Source organism: Prosopis cineraria, unplaced genomic scaffold, assembly GCF_029017545.1.
Source record: "Prosopis cineraria cultivar Desert tree isolate PC_DT_omini unplaced genomic scaffold, ASM2901754v1 PC3, whole genome shotgun sequence".
NCBI classification, from domain to species: domain Eukaryota; kingdom Viridiplantae; phylum Streptophyta; class Magnoliopsida; order Fabales; family Fabaceae; genus Prosopis; species Prosopis cineraria.
Window position 1 is genome coordinate 24,750,608 of NW_026555334.1, and position 17,446 is coordinate 24,768,053.

At 30.7% G+C, this 17,446-nt stretch overlaps 1 long non-coding RNA gene across 1 annotated transcript; it reads left to right on the forward strand.

Annotated features, from left to right (window-relative positions):
* Window positions 1-3,004: 3,004 nt before the first annotated feature.
* LOC129307278 (uncharacterized) lies at window positions 3,005-4,876 on the forward strand. The gene is made up of 2 exons (XR_008592329.1): window positions 3,005-3,477; window positions 4,509-4,876. It is a non-coding gene; the product is annotated as an uncharacterized LOC129307278 (long non-coding RNA).
* The last annotated feature ends 12,570 nt before the right edge of the window (window positions 4,877-17,446 follow it).

The window sequence follows — 17,446 nt, forward strand, 5'->3', positions numbered from 1 at the left end:
AGACTTGGGCATGTGTAGTTGCTAGCATTTTTTAATTTTGCCACCACCACATCAAGATCCCTTAAATAGGTTCTTGCTGTAGTCCATTGGCGTTGGTTCTCTTCCTTACGTAGTTCCTTATATCCCCATACTTTGGCTGTGTTTTATAGAAATCTTAAAATTTCATCCTCTAAAATTTCTTTCAGATCTCTATATCCAATCTTGCTTGTGCTAACTTGACGAATTTAGTTTCTAAAAGCGGCACATGGTACCTGCTCCTCAGTCATTTGAACCTTATCAAGTATTAGTCCACCATCTCTCCAGCTCGTTGGGTGAGCTTATAGAGTTCTGCTATGCTGACCTCTAGCTCTGCCTTATAGAATTGGATATGGAACTTCTGTTCCATTTCCATCCTTCCATTTCCATCTAATTGATGATTGAGTTACAGGGCTGCGAAGTATACCATTTGAACGTCAGACTTGTGAGAGTGTTCAGGAACAAAATTAACTTTAAGTTGGTGAAGTTCTCATAGTTGGCAATCTTTCACCACATTAGATTGTAAACCTCCCAATGTGCCCCAGTGTCAATTGTGTTCTGTCCCCTGAGAATAGCGTGAAGTTAGGGATCTTGTATCCTTGAGAGTACAAGTTGTCCTTGTCTATGTACTTTAGATATGGCTTTGAGAAGGTGGGGTAGTCAATTAGCCTTAGCCCTAATTTGTAAATATCTTGGATAGCATCCCTCAGGGCCTTCATGTTCACCAGTTGATTCTAAGGCTCATTGTGACGCTTTGGGATCACTGTCGTGCCCCCCGGGCCACTCGTGTCAGGCTCCTGCAAAATAATACAAAGGATTATTCAGAGGATTAGTGTGAGCAAATACTTAAGGGTTAGGAATGTCCCTTATAAGTGGGTGGCCCCAAGGGCTAGTGCCTATATTGATTCTTGCTTATTACCCTTTAAGTGACCCTAAACTTGAACCTGCTTTTATAGGAGTGCTTCTTAATGATGAGGCTATGTTCTTCATGCCGTCATGCAGAGCTTGCACCATGATTTGCTATCGTTCCTTCTCCTTACATTTTGACATTTCCAGGGATAGTGCAAAGAATCTTTAGTTCTCTTTCGGCTGCTTATCCATCTCGTCTTAAATCCCCTGCAGCACTTCTGCCACAAGACCGTTGGATATGATTAGTGGGTTAGCTTGTCCACTTCCTAGCTTTAAGCCAAGGCTTATGCTGCTGCTACCTATCAATATTGACACAATGTGCTCACGATGGTCAGCCGCTTTAGCATTAGGCATTAAGTGTTTTGACCCTGTGTGTGTAGAGGTCCCTTCTGATTCGTGAGAACCAGCACTTGCTTCATCAATCCTTTTGTCTTTTCACGTCCTTGCCATCTTTGTTACACAGGTCCCATTGGGCATGCTAAAAATTGTTCGTGGTGAACAATAAATACCAGGCATGCCAGAGACACTAAGTCTCAATTGATAGTAAAAAAGGTCTCGAGCTCCCTTACCATAATTTACTCGAATGTAAAAAGATACAAGGCTTTGGTAGAACAAGTGTTTGTTTTTATTGAAATGCAAAAAAGTTACAAGTATAAACTGAAAGATTAATTGATAAACTAAAAGGCTAAAAAGTGTAAAATGCGAGTCTTTAGTTGAGTGTTGACTAGTTTCTTCTATGTCTTCATCTTCTATTTATAGTGTTAGAGTGGTGATAGCCTCTTCCTTAAGACCTAGCACGTTTTACCAAAGAATCAAGGATCTCACGAAACTCATGGCATAGTCTTCATTCCATACGCTCTATTTTGGCAATCAACCCATTTCATCGAGATACTTGGACATGAAGTCTGTATATTTTGGCATTACTTGAGATCGTGTCTTTCATGCCAATGGTCCAATGTTTGCAGTTGACAAAATTTTGACATATTTATTTATTGTGGCCTTTATCGTGCATCAGCGCCTGCACCTTTTATTTATGTTGGGTTTGACACTTCAGTTATTCAACCCAACTAGCCTTGTGACCTATTTGAGTGACGTTTCATATTTTAACCCAAACACAATACATAAGATTTTATTTGATTGGACTAATATAATCTTATTAGATAGAGCATAAATATCAGAGTACACCTTATAGCCTTTGCATTCCCACATCAACAATATCTTATTATCTTGCAATGCCACATCAATAATCATACATAGTCTCTATAATTATACAAGAACCTGAAGTTATTGATAATTAGATATTCCCTTGCAATTCAATTGCTTGTGTTATGAAAATGAAATGGTAGAACTTTTTTGGGAGCCCCCTCAAGTATAATGTAGTTACGTGACGTACTTGGCTTCTCTCCCTTAACCTTCCCCTTCATTTTCTCTCCACAAACTTGAAATAACATCTGAATCATTCAGATTTGGTGGGGATTAAATCTAATGGTCCACATTTTATTTTTTATTTATATTTTTATTTTACACTTAGTAAAATAAAAATTAAAATTTTAATAAATTCACTTTATTACCAATCTGGACAATCTAGATTTAATATGTCTAATTCAATTTAATTTTTAAATTTTTTATAATTTTTATAAATTGATCATCCAGATTTACTCTAAAAATTTCATATTTAATATAAATTTTTTATCATTTTTATAAATTTTTATTTTGATAAACATAAAATTAAAACTGAAGACAATCTCCTAGTTGACACTTTCTAAAAAAATTATAAGTTAAAAAATTTAAATATAAACCATTCAAAATAAATCTAGATAATCAATTTTTAAAAATTTAATATTAATTTTTGAACCATTCAAATTAAATATAAATTATTTTCATAGGTGATAAAATAAATTTATTAAAAATTTTAATTTTAAATTTAATAAGTATAAAGTATAAACATAAATAAAAAAAATAAAAACTTTATATTTAAATCATCTAAATTTAATTTATATCAAATTTAAATGATACAAATTGTATTTTAGGTAAGGGGAAATGGAGGGAAAGGTAAGCAGAGGCAAGCCAAGTCCTTAAATGACCAAATGACTAAATTATTATCATCAAATTCTCTCCCGTTCCTCCCCAGCTCCCGTTTATGCAATTTCTCCTGGCGATGTCCCAGCCATGATTCCGATGGCGAGTAAGTTGAGGTCGGCAACGATTGGCGACTCTCACCTTGCCCTCCCTCTTCAACTCTTATTTCAATCGTATACCGCGTGCTCTGAATTCTGAACCTTAAAATCATGGTTTGGGGGTTTGTTTGGTGGGGACAAGAAGGATGAACCCAGCACGAGTGGGGAAAGCGTAACCAATGTTTTGTAGAGTTTTGATGCTCCGTCAATCCTAAATTTTGAATACAAGAGAGCTGGGGTTTGAAGCAATATTTGTGTTTTATGAGTAATCAAATCTTACAGGTTTATTTAATTTTTACGCAATACATGTGTTGGCTTTGGGTTCTTGTTTCTGTCCATCCTTCTCAATTTTGGAATTACAAGAATTTAATTATTGGTAAGAGATGAATTTTCCATCAACAGGGGTCTTGTTTTGTGCATTTTTCGATTACATATGCAAGCAACATAATTGCTCTTTGTGATACTGATTGGTCTTTATTTTGATAAGGTTTGCCTTTGATTAGTTGATTCTATCCACTGATTTTAGCTTGATTAGTCTAGAATGGAACTAGTTTTTATTTTTGTTTATATTATCTGAAGATTTTTCCGTTGTCACTCACGTATATACTATCTATTTGTATTGATTTTTTATGAACGCAATCAGTCTCTACTCTATCATATATTTTGCAACAACTCTTCTCTATCTTTGTGCTTATCGTTTTGATATCATATGATTCTATACAAATATATCTTATATCATGAAATAAACATGTCCATCTTTATTTAAGTGGGGAATTTAGACATGTCTTTTTCCCTCTTTCAACTAATTGTCCCTGGTTGTTTTAGACTCTCTGTTGAAGGGATTTCAATCTAAATGAGGGCCCAAAAGTCATCAAGGAAACCTGGGATAAATCACTTAGAAATTGCCAAATTGGCTGGATTCCTAATGTCATAGACAAGGATTTTGAAGAGTTGAAGGTCTTACTAGATGTGGATAGATATTTGCAACAGAGAGTGCGAAGGCCTATTGGAAAGGATTCTTCCAAGCACACTGTAATTAGTAAAAGGATTTTGTATAAGTTTTGTAAATTGTGTGAACTATAATTTGCAAACTCGACTAATTTTTCCATAGAACTACTTGCACCTAAACTTCAAGTTTGATTCTTCATTTAATTTTTTTTCATAGAACTACTTGCACCATATTATATTCAAGCTACCTGCCTTGTAAGAATATTTGAATAACTTTATTGGTACATGATAGTTAATAGTTTCATTAATGCAGTTCTTGTGGTACACAAGGGAATTATTGGCTTGTTCTACTTCATTTTTGTTTCTTGGTGGTTAAAAGTCTTTGCTTTATTTGTATTGGTATAAGTTTTTTATTCACCAAATATTACTTTGTATCAAGATTGAACTTAATTGTGTTAGGGAAGAATAATGAAGATGGCCTCTTCTTGATGAAGAAGATGGATCATTTGAGGAACTAGAAGAAGATATGTAATTTCTAGGCAAGGATGAGAAAGAGATGTAATTGAGCATGGACCTCTCAAACAAAAGCAAGTTACAAAAGAGAACTTTTACAAGATATAATTTGTTACTCTATAATTGTAGTAGCTTGTAGGGATGAATTGTATATGAAAATAATCTATGAGATGTTATAGCTTGTATTAGATGGAAACTTATGTTTTGTTTCGATATTTTGAGAGTTGGAATTGATAAATTATAATTGTTACAAAACCATATGAGATGTGAAAGTCTGTATTAATTCAATGTTAATAAACTTATTAATCAATTTATAGTTTGTATTCCTCTTCAATATTTTTCCATGCTTAATCTTCAAAGGATGTATATTTTTTCAAAATATTCATTTATATTTTTAGAATATTCATAAGTGTTTTCATGAAAAATAAAAAAAAATTTTAAAATATTCACAGGTGTTTTCAAAACATCTATTGATATTTTCATGAAAAATAATACAATTTTCATAATATGCAAAAGCATATTTGAATATCCTATATGTTTTTGTGAAAAATGAAAAAAAAAATTAAAATATCCATTTATGTTTACATAAAAATGATGATATATTCAAATATTTGTTCACATTTTCAAAATATTTATATGTATTTTCATGAAAAATGAAAAAAATTTTAAAATATCTATTAGCCTTTTTAGAATATCCTTTGATATTTTTATAAAAATGAAAAAATTTTCAAAATATACATTTGTGATATCCTAAAAATGAAACATTGGTGTAATATTCAAACCTTAAGTTTTAAATCATATTTGAATATGAATTTGTGATATCATGAAAAACAATATTGATGCAATATTCAAACTTTAAGTTCTAAGCCATATTTAAATATGCATTTTGAATATCTTGAAAATATAATTTTTTTTTCATTTATTCAAATAACCATTTTGAATATTCTATAAATTTTACACCTAGTATCATGTTTTATGACCATATATAGGTATCTTCAACCATATGCGACTTTTCTTTCATGATATGCAACCACCTTTCAAGGAAATGTAATTTTTTCATTTAGTCAACTATGCATTTGTAATATTTAAATATATGTAAGAAAATTATATTTTATTGAAGAGCAGTCACACATTGTGGAAGAAACATTGTATATACATCTAAAGGTATCCACATGGGATTTTAACATTAGATATTTGAATATAGAAAAGTAACATTTGAATATATGAAAGAAATTTTCATTTCTTTGGAGAGCTGTTGCATATTGTTGAAAAAACATTGCATACACATCAAAAGGTGTCTGTAAGGAATTTTTAACAAAACATATTCGAATATGCAAAAGTGATATTTAAACATGTGGAAGAAACATCACATATTAGAAGAGTAGTCACACATTGTGAAAGAAACATTGCATATGCATCAAAAGGTGTTCTTAAGGAATTTTAATAAGGGATATTCAAATACAAAAAAAATGATGTTTGAATATATGAAAAAAAACATTGCTTATGCTAAAAAGTAGTTGTATATCATGGAAGAAATATCGCATATGCATATAAAGGTGCGCTTGAGGGATTTTGACAAAGAATATTCAAATATACAAAAGTGATATTCAAATATATGGAAGAAATATCACATATGCTTCAAATGTGCTTCAAGGCTCAATAAATTGCCATTGAAGGAACTTGTTTGACATATTGATATCGAAGGATCTTGTAATAAGTATTGACATGAAATTATTTATAGCAAAAGACCTTGAACTTTTGTTTCTGTATTAGCAAGGGCATCTATGTCATTTAACCCTTAACAATTATTGATAGCGAAAGACCTTTTTTGAAATATGTTCGAAGTCCTTCTGAGCAAATTATTTTCTAGTCGGGCTTTTTGTGTATGGCAATTTTCCCTTAATTTTATTGCATATCTAAGACCTATATATTATTTTTGCCATGAATCTTACATCCACCGCTACTGTTTACTATGAATCCTATATAGTCTTTTAAAGTATACAAATTTTATTATTTTTTACATATTATCTAAATTTTTAAAATTTACAAACGAAAATATATATGGAAAAATTTTTTGTCTATGTGTAAATAAATTTTATTAGTTAAATTATGAGTGTAACATCTTAAAGATTAACTCCTTGATTAATTAAGTGAATGAAGGGTAATTAGGGAAATTCAATCATGAATGGGTTTAAAGATTATTAGAGAGGACTAACATTTGGATCAAGTCTAGATTAGGCCATTTGGCTCAATTGGAGACTTAAATTTAGGCAGCCTTCTCTATATCATATGGGAAAGTTAATGTTTTTTTTTATGAATGTAAGGATTTTGAACAAGAATATGTGATATTATTATAATGATTTCTTTGAGATATGTACCATGTTATGAAATAATAAATGTAATAATAAATGCATGCTATGTGTGATAATCATGTGTGTATTATATGATCATGATTGGTGGGAGTTCACCTTTAGAGAGGAGTAGTGATAAATTCATACAGTATGGCCATCATTTGGTAACCGATGGCTAGCCCCTAGTCCTATTGTTTGTCAAGGGAGTTAAATTTAGCTTGTATCCACTTGTTTTCTGAGGAGACTAGCTTAGGGTTAACAACACCCCATAGATTGTACATGAAAAAAATCATGGTCTAAAAGTGAGTATAGTAACCTTTAGCTGGGTAACTCCTTATGATTGACAAGCTTAATATCACAAGACTAGTCTTTCAACCAGCGTGGCACTTAGACACTCTTCATTGAAAGATGTTAAGTAAGCCTGATTTGTAGAAAAGGAAGATGCATGACTAAGTTGAGGAAAGAGAAAGCTTGAAAGCAAAGAATAGTTGAAAGAGTTTGGGAAATGTGAGAGTTGTATTGCTTGAGAACTCAAGGATGTTTACAAATGAAGATCATGAATCATGACATTAGGTTAGTCCATTCATACGGTCATAGCCCTACTTGACTTAATATCCCATAGTTTTAGGAGGTTATGATTATGTATGACATTGAAAAATTGTCACATGATTGTTAAGTTTTTGATTGGATTATGTTTCCCATGATTGAAAAGTATATATGTGAATGGATATAGTTATGTAATTTAAAAATGTGAATATATTGTAAATGCTCACTTTGCATCACTATGATTGATTGACTTACATGTGTATAGATTAAATTACATTGATTATTGAGTAGTTATACTTATAATATCATCCTTATTACCTCAACACTTAAACAAAACCACTATGATAATTAAGGATTGACCCAACTAATTATCATAACATAGTTAAAACAAACTCAACTGCAGTTAAAGTTTTCAATAGTAGAAAAGATAAAAATCAAAATTATTAAATCCATCAGCAAACCAAATATTATAAATCACCTTTAAAACATCAGACAAATAAGGGATTTCAATTTTGGTACTTCAAACCACTTTAAATGAAAACATAAACAAGTTTAAATCAAAGTAATATGCATACAGAAGTATGGAATTCCAATTAATACATAAAAACATTGAAAATTAAGTTGAAACATCAAGGAAACACAAAATAAAGGAATGTGCCATGGCATAAGGACTTGTGTCATGATATGTCCTTTATGTATTATGCATCGCGGCACATTACACAGTGAATGACAGTAGAAGCTTTAGTTTGATAGCTCTAGAGACAAACTTTTGATATGTCCCAAATCTCCATTTGAAGTCCAATTGAGGTATCTAAGTGTCCATATAAAGCTCTTTCAATAAACTAGCTAATCGCACTAGTTTACTTTCCCAACTATTTTATACTAAAAAGTTGGACACCTAAACACAATTAAAACACAATTTCACACTTACCAACAAGTGTGTCCAAAATTTAATCAATGTGCCAAAAGCTTAATTGAACACCTAGATCATACTTAACAAACTCATGACAACTTGTGCAACATACCACAGCATTCATATCACACATATGTCTCATTTTTAGCCCTTAACCCCTTGCTATAAAAAACAATAAGTGGAGGCATTCAATAGAAAATATTAACACAATCTATTGCAATTCTTTATGTAATTCCTATCATACTTGTATAAGTATTTTAGGCCTAAACATATATCACAATTGCATCACATATAACTTAGGCCCCAAAATATAACTAACTTTTACATCACAATAATGGTGCAACTACCAAATCAAAATATGCATCTAGTTGGAATTATCACATTTAATTACACATCTAAATTGAAACAAAAGAGGCCTACAAGAAGAAACCGTGTTCCTAAGCCTTTGGTGCTTTCCCTTTATCTTGTCTTGAGTTAGTGCCTTTAAAATGTTAATGAGAGGGTGGATACAACTATTTAATAACTATGATAGTTTGATAAATGTACATGTAAGTTAATTAATTATAAATATACAAAGTGGGAATTTAACTATATAGAAAACCATATTCACATAGCACAAGCTAACATAGTAAAAAAATTTAGCAACCATGTGACTAATAACAATGATTTTCATGATCAAGGACCTCCTTTATCACTTTCTAATACCCTCAATTGAAACTGTGGGTTATTAAATCAAACAGGTTTCCTTCTATGAGAATGGATTGCCCAAGGTGATTGTGAGGAGTAATCTGGTCAAAAGTCACTACACTCACTCTTCAACCATAGTTTCCTATATTCTCAAATCCTAAGGGTGTTGTTAACCTTAAGCTAGCCTTCTCAGGGAACAAGTAGAGTCAAACTAGGTTCAAGTCTCTCAAAAAATAGTGAGACAATCCTTCAACAAATAGTAGGACAAAGGCTAGCCTTTAGTTACCTAAGGCAATCACACTATGTGGATTTATAACTACTTCTCTCTCTAGGCAAACCCTCTAATTATGATCATGTAATAATACATTCTTACTCACACACCAAGCATGTTAATAATCATTTATTCAGCTCAAAGCATTTTATTACATTCCATAACTCTATCATTTATGCCATAACCATACCGCAACATCATAATCACCTCACATTATCATACTTTTACATAATCACATTTTCATGTCATAAATTCAACAAGGATCATTCTTTCGTATGGATTTCCACATAATTATATAATAATCAAGACTTTTATATTTATTTACATACAACTCATTTAATCACACTTTATAAAAATCACTTCAATTGTCAATTTCAAGCCACACTTGCATCAAAAACTTTTCCAAAGGCATAGCTTATGACATAATAATTAGAAGGAACAAATTTCACAAAAACAAGACAATTGTCTAAAATTCTACAATCAATTAACAATCAAATGCATAACTAGATCTCTCCCTATTACCTCAAAACTTTAAGAGGGAAAATGTTTACCCATTAATACTAACTCACTTCCAAAGCTTTAAACAAGATCCAATGGTGTACAAGATGATTAATTTATAATTGATCATGTCAATCACTATTAACATCATCATTAACATACTTCTAGTTTTCCATTCCAATACTTTAACTACTCAAAATTCTCAACCTCTTTTATTTACTCACACCTATTAGGTATATTAGGTTGCATTAGTTAATTCATCTAATTTCATTACACATAATGGCTACCATTAATGATTGTCAACAACCTTCAAGGAGTTCTAACCCTTATTGCAAATGTTTTCAAGTTTAACTTATGTCTCATGCTTTCACATATTTTGTACTTTTGATGTAAGCTTGTTTTGGCTAGATTTAATATGTTTAAATTATCTAAATTTAGGATCCCATCTATGTTGCTTTTAGGTTTAAAGTTGAATTTGGTTATTTGGATTTTCAAGGAGTTTAAATTACTTGGTTTTGAATTATTCTACATTCTACTATAGGAGTGGGTATTTAAGTTAGCAATTGTTGGTTTTAAACATTTTAACCTTGATAGACCTTTAAATTGGTCTTCTCCTTTTTCCTATGGTTAGTTTCCTTATAATTCTAATTACAAGTATTTGACTATGGTATGATAATTAATGTGGGGTTAATCCTATGTTACCATAAAGGTTTTGATTATGTGTTGGGGTAATAATGATGGCATTAAAATGAGTTCTAAATTCATCCCATATTTTCTTTAGGGGGAATCACACTAAGGGCACTAAAAACACACATAATTGCACTTTGGGGTTGAAAAAGTTTGATATTGCATTGCAGGCCTTGAGGCCTTTATTGGAATTTTTCTTGAGACCAAAAGTATATGTTTTTTCCCTTTATTTGATTTGAATTCAGAAAATCTACGTGAAACCATGCATAACACAACATCTACTATGCACAAAACAATGTTCACGTATGCTTAACTGGAAGTCCATGCCTTTTCAGTATTTCAGTAGTCTAGGCTCAATAAAATAGACAAGTTAGTCAGACCATGCACAATAAAACATCCACTATACACAAGACAATATTCACATATATTCAACTAAAAGTCTATGCCTTTCCAATATTTTAATAGTCGAGACTCAACAACATGGACAAGTTATCCAAACCATGCACAACACAACATTTACTATGCATGGATAAAAATATGATATATCAGTTTCATGTCTGTTCAAAAATTAGAGAAGAGGAAAGAAAGAAAATGAAGAGAACGACTTTAGCTTTATTAGGGCTTTTTGTTGGAGCACATTGGTAATAGATTGAAACTCTCAAACATTTAAGGTAAGTAATTCATGCCCTCTTCTTCTTTTCTCTCCCTCATTTATAAAGATTTATGATAGAGTTTGAGTGTAAAGTTAATTTTTAATTCATAAGAGTTATGAATTTGATTCCATTGAATAAAATGGATATAATGGTAGTTATTTATAATAGATAAACCTTATATTAATGATTTTATTAAGAGTTTGTTGAGTGGATCATTAATGTCCAAAAATTATCATTAAATAAGTAGTTAGGAGAGTTTTATGTCCATTAATGGTAGTTTGAAGATTTATAAATGATAATGTACATTAATGGAGCCTAATGGATCCATTGGATATCAATGGATAGTGATTTATAAGATTGATATAATAGATATGTGGATATTAGTATTGGTAAATCCTTAAGATTGAGATAATGATGGTATCCTTGTGTTGTGAATGTAGTGAGGTTTGATTTGACACCATTTAAGCTTGTGAGAAGCTTTGGAAGTGTTTTGTGTGAGGGGTAACATTTTGATCTCTTAAAGGTTTGAGGTAACTAGGGGAAACCTAATTTTTATAGTTGAATGTTAATTGTGTTTGTGAAATGTGGTTGATGTTTAAATTAATGATGCAAATTGGCAATGTTTTTAACTTGTGAAATGGTTTTGAAAAAGAAAACCTTTATCATACCACCCATTGTGATTGATGAATTTAATTATGGCATGTTATTGTGGGTCAAAATTTGTGATGTGTAATGTGTTGAGAATGTGGAGTATGTGAGTGTGAGTATGTTGGATTATTTGCCATGAATTGGTTATTTGAAATGCATATTATGTGAGAAATGTCATAGCATGATCATTGACAGCAGTTCGCCTAGGAAAAAGAGTAGTTGGTTAAAATTCACGTGGTATTGGCAGTAATTGTTGGAATCAGAAACTTACCTTAGTATCGACCGTTGGAATCAGGAGGTAGCTTATGTCCTATGGTTAATTCAAGAATGTCTTACTTATTCTATGAGGAACTCAAACCTAACTAGTCTCTATTAGTTCATGAGGAGGCTAGATTAAGGATACGACACCCCATGGTTGTTTGTATTGGGAAAAACTAGATTTTCTAAGGGAGCTAACTTTGGCCTGGTAGCTCCTCACAAGTGAAAGGCTAAGTTAGCCCATGAAGGATGTAGCCACGTGATAGCCACCAGTTTTGTGTCAGAGGTAATTAGAGGATATAAGGTTGGCATTTGATCATGCATATAAGTGCAGCCATATAGTTATTAGTATTGTGGTCTAGCGTGTGTTAGGGACGCATGGTTGATATTATTGCGACCCCATGATTTGCATTGTAAATCAATATGAATATATGGGTTTTTAAGCCTGATCATATAATTGTTAGTATAATGAACCGCAGCTAAGTTCATTGTATGTGTTGAAATGCTATATTTTTACCTATTTGCATTTGTTTATAATTGATATGCAACTATATAGATTAGGTAAAACTTGGTTACTGAGTGGTTGTACTCACCCCTCAATTTTCAATATTTTTCAAGGCCTAACTCATCAGATTCGAGTTGGGGGAAACACACAGAGGCATAAGAATGTAGAGTAATCCTTTTTGTATGTCTCTCTTTGTTGTTTTATGTGTAAATGTCAACACAAATGTCAACTAGAATTATACGTCATCAATTTGTATTACTTTCATTAGCTTAGTGTACAACTTGTGTATTTTATGCTATGAGTTAGTAAGTTTGGGTTGTAAACCCGTGAATAAGGCCAAAATACTTGTGTAAGTAGCAATATGTGTATTTTGAAAGATTTGGAATGAAAATGATGATTTTATGCATGAATTTCCTCACCCTTGTGTTTTGTAAAAATTAGGTTTGAGTGGTAATTTTAAAAAATATGTGTTTTTGGTTGGGTATGGTACATTGCATGAATCCGCTAAAATCTATGGAGTGTGGTTGGATGGTCATTGTAGGCTTTTGACACATCAGGTTGAGTTGGGACACCATACTTGTAAAAATTTATGAAAAAAATGGTAAAATGGGTTTTGATGTCTAACTTTTTATAGAAAAAGAATTTAAGTGTGAAACTAGTGCCATTAGCTAGAGCTAGGAGAAAGCTCCATGTAGATATCAAAACCATCTCAATCAGATGCCGGATGGAGATTTAAGACGTGTTAGAAGCTCACTCCCACTACTGTCAAATGACAGCAGCTGTTGTTGTCAAAATCGTGTAATGCATCGTGGTGTATGGTGCCTCACACCATGGCATATGGCATAGAGAAAGACGAGCCAAGGCGCATATGTCACAAGCCACGGCACACGTCACACTTTTTGCACAAAATCTAGTTTTGAATTTTAAAACTCATTGTTTTGGGTTTCATTTGTTTTCCAAGTTTTCGTACTACTTTCAAACTCTGATTTGAGCATATTAAATGTATTTGAGATTGAAAGTATTGAATTTGGGGTCCAATTATATATGATTGGAAAAATTTTCTCTTTTTTACAATTTTACAACTTTAGTAATCCTTAAGGGTTGATACTTTGATTACCTTAATTATGGAGTCAAATATGATTAAGTAAGGGAGACATTATAATGCATAAACAACATCTAATATACACAAGACAATGATCACGTATGCTTGACTGAAAGTCCATACCTTTCCATTATTAATCAAGACAATTACATCAAATATGCATAATTTTATATTGGTACTGGCCTAGCTACTAAAACAAGTACCCATATGAAATTTGACATGATATTTCAAGTCTGATATATACAAAAAGTTAGCAACTATATTCAAAACATCGAACAGTTGCTTTTCTATATACAAAAAAAATATCTGTGATTTACAATTGCCCAAAAAATATTACTTAGGAATGCTTCTATATACATAATTATAATTGCCTATGTATACCAAAAGAGCACAATGTGATTACTTCTCATGTTGGGTTAGGATTCTTGTATGTCTTTGGACACTAATTGGCCTCTCCACATCTTGAACAATGATAAATTTTCTTACTTTAAAATTGAGACTTTGTCTTTCTTATTTGTGGCCTCCTAAAAGGACAACTAGTTAAATGTGGTAGCAAGAACATTTGTGATAAGTTATTTGTCAATGTTGCTGTATCAATAGGCTAGGTATAACAAAATGCACAAGTAGAAAAATAATGTATAACACAATATTCACTATGCATAACACAATGTTTATATATTCTCAACTGAAAGTCCTTGTGATTTTAGTTTATCAGTAGGCTAGGCTTAACAAAATGCTCAATTTAGGCAAACAATATACAATACAATATTTACTATGCACGACACTAGGTTCATATATTCTTAACTAAAAGTGTATGCGATTATAGTTTATTAATAAGCTAAGCTTAACAAAATACTCAAATTATGCAAACAATGTACAACACAATATCCATTATACAAAGCACAAGGTTCATATACTCTCAATTTAAATTTCATGTGATTCTAGTTTATTATTAGGTCAGGCTTAACAAATGCACAACTTAACATTCAACAACAATAACTTAAAGTTAATTTTTACACAACAAATACTCTAACATTTCTTACAAGGAATTTTCTTCATATGGGGGCATATTTTATTCAATTCACATGTCAAAGTCCAATATAAATAAGTTAACCATCATTATTGTACAATAACTAATCCACTCTAAAGCTTTCATAGCTGACTTAATGGTTTAGCAACCTTTAGCTTATATCAGCAGTAAAATTATAATTAAAATTTCAATTTCAACAATATCACAATGCAATTTGTATAGCAAAAAGTCTATCACATATGCACCCTATAAGTTAAAAATCAACTAAGCAGCATCATAATATAATAATTTGAATGCTTTGATTGCATATTCTTAACAGAGAATCTATTGATTTATCATCATATAACAAGGAAGAGGAAGAAGATGAGTAATGGCTAGCATTGTGCAAAATAGGGGAAAATGAGGGAGAGAACCCACAAGAATGCATAACAGGGGAGGAACAAGGAAAAAGAATGAACGAAGAGGAAAATCCCCATTAACACAGTCCTCCTTCGATAGCACCAACAAGTTGTGGCAAGGCTTAGACCTTTAAAGGTGACTTCACCAAACTTTGAAGACGACCTACCTTCTCCTTCGAGTGCAGAAACCTTTGAAGACAACTATTACTCATACCTTTGAGTGTAGTAAGGGTCGCATAGCTTTCTCCATCCCCTTTCTTTTTGTTATTCCTCCAAAGACAACCTTTGAAGATGAAATTAGAAAGCAAAAGGAAGAAGATAGAGAGCTTCGAGGTTTTATGCAAGTTTTGTTTTCAAATCATAAGGGAAAAATTGTATTTCTGATCTTAAGAAAAATTGCAACAAGGACCCCTAGGTCTGTAGTGCAATATTAGAATTTTTCAGGCCTAAAATGCAATAATTTATCTTTTTAAGGCTTTTAGTGTGATTTTCCTTTTCTTTAATGGTATGTCCCACATCCACTTTTCATTACTATAGGTCCCTTAGGTATATTTACTTTTCTTTAAAATTTAAGAAATAATTTCTATTTTGCATTTTGTTACTCTTATACATATTAAAAAATATTAATATTTTTTTAAAATTTCTCACATCCTACAACTCAAAATATAATATATTTTTTTAAATTTCACTGCCTTATGTATTTACATAGGTTGAATGATAACTTGTTTTATTCTTATACAAATTATTTTATGATTTGTTATCTCATGCTAATAACAAATATATGAAAAATTTGTTATTCCAAACTGTGTTATCCTCATGTAAATTTGAATTTAAACATGTTTTATTTTATAATTCTTTATTTCAAAATAAAATTTTGATTTTATAAATAACAACTTGCTTTATTTTAGAATTTTTGTTATCCTTATGCATAGTAAAACACAAATAACATACTCTTATATATTAAGAATATACAGCAAACTGTTTTATTTTTTAAAAAATAACTTAAAAATTTATTGCTCTATGAATTTTAAAGGGTCAATGAGTATTTTAAACCTTAAACTATTCTTCTAGAATGTGTGTTATCCCTAAATTTAAACAATAAAGTATTTTATTTTATAATTTGTCTCTTACCTTTATATTTTATTCCACATTTTATTATTTTTTACATAAAATTAAGAAGGAACAAATTATTTCATTCAAAATTTTTTATCTTGAGTAAATTAAATTTTAAAATAAAAACTCATCACGTCTAAATTTTGCTTCATTGTATGTCTAACACATATCATTTTTAACTAAAAAATCTTAAATTTACATTAATTTTTACTATGAATCTTGCAGATTTTCCAAAATATAAAAATCATATTATTTTTTTATATATTGTCTAAATTTTTAACATTTAAAAGGAAAATCTATGTGGCAAAAATTTTTTTACTTCATGTAAATAAATTTTATTAATTAAATTATAGATCTCGAATTTACCTTGCATTTTTTTTTTTTGGAATGGTTGGTCCCGTCCCATCTTTTTTTAACTATGAATCCCACATCTACAATTTTTTTGGTAAATATTATCAATTATTATTTTTAAAAAAATTTAACTAAAGTAAAAAGAAGTATAATATTCAAATCATGTATTTAAATTTGTTATATAGGGGCATATTTAAAATTTTACAGACATTTATTTCTTTAATTTTTTTTTGTATTGATATTGATGATATTAGTAGAAAGGACTTATAAAAAAAAATTGGAGGAGTATGATTTTCAATGTGTCAGATGATCACAAGAAAACCTACCACTTGAATGTGACATCGACAGGGTTCCTTTTATTTTTTTGATAAAAATATCAATAAAATAAAATAAAGGCAGCTTACATAACATAAGTCTATGGAATCATAAAGTTAAAAAGGGAAAGAAAATAAGATTTGTCTTGGAAAATATTAAAGTAAATAGCACTAAAATTCTCAAGCAATAAACTAACATCAATCACTAAAAACTGGATAGAATGATGTTTTTGCAAGAAAACAATTATAAAGCTTCTTTTTGTAGCACACTAAAGAAAAACCATAGTGATTAGTGAACCTTTGACATGTCTTATGCTTAATCCATATCAATAAGGCTCTAAGATAGACCAAAAAAAAGGAGTTGGATTCAATAGATAAAGAGCATTTTCAAGTAAAGCTCGTGATAGGTTCTAAATTGATATATAAGAAATCATTAGAGCAAACACTACTTCCTCTCTCAACCTTGATAGCCCTGACATTTCAATTTCAAAGTAGAGGTACAGTTGGATGATGATTCCAAACATAATTAAAAAGATTGAAAACACATGATAAACTACTT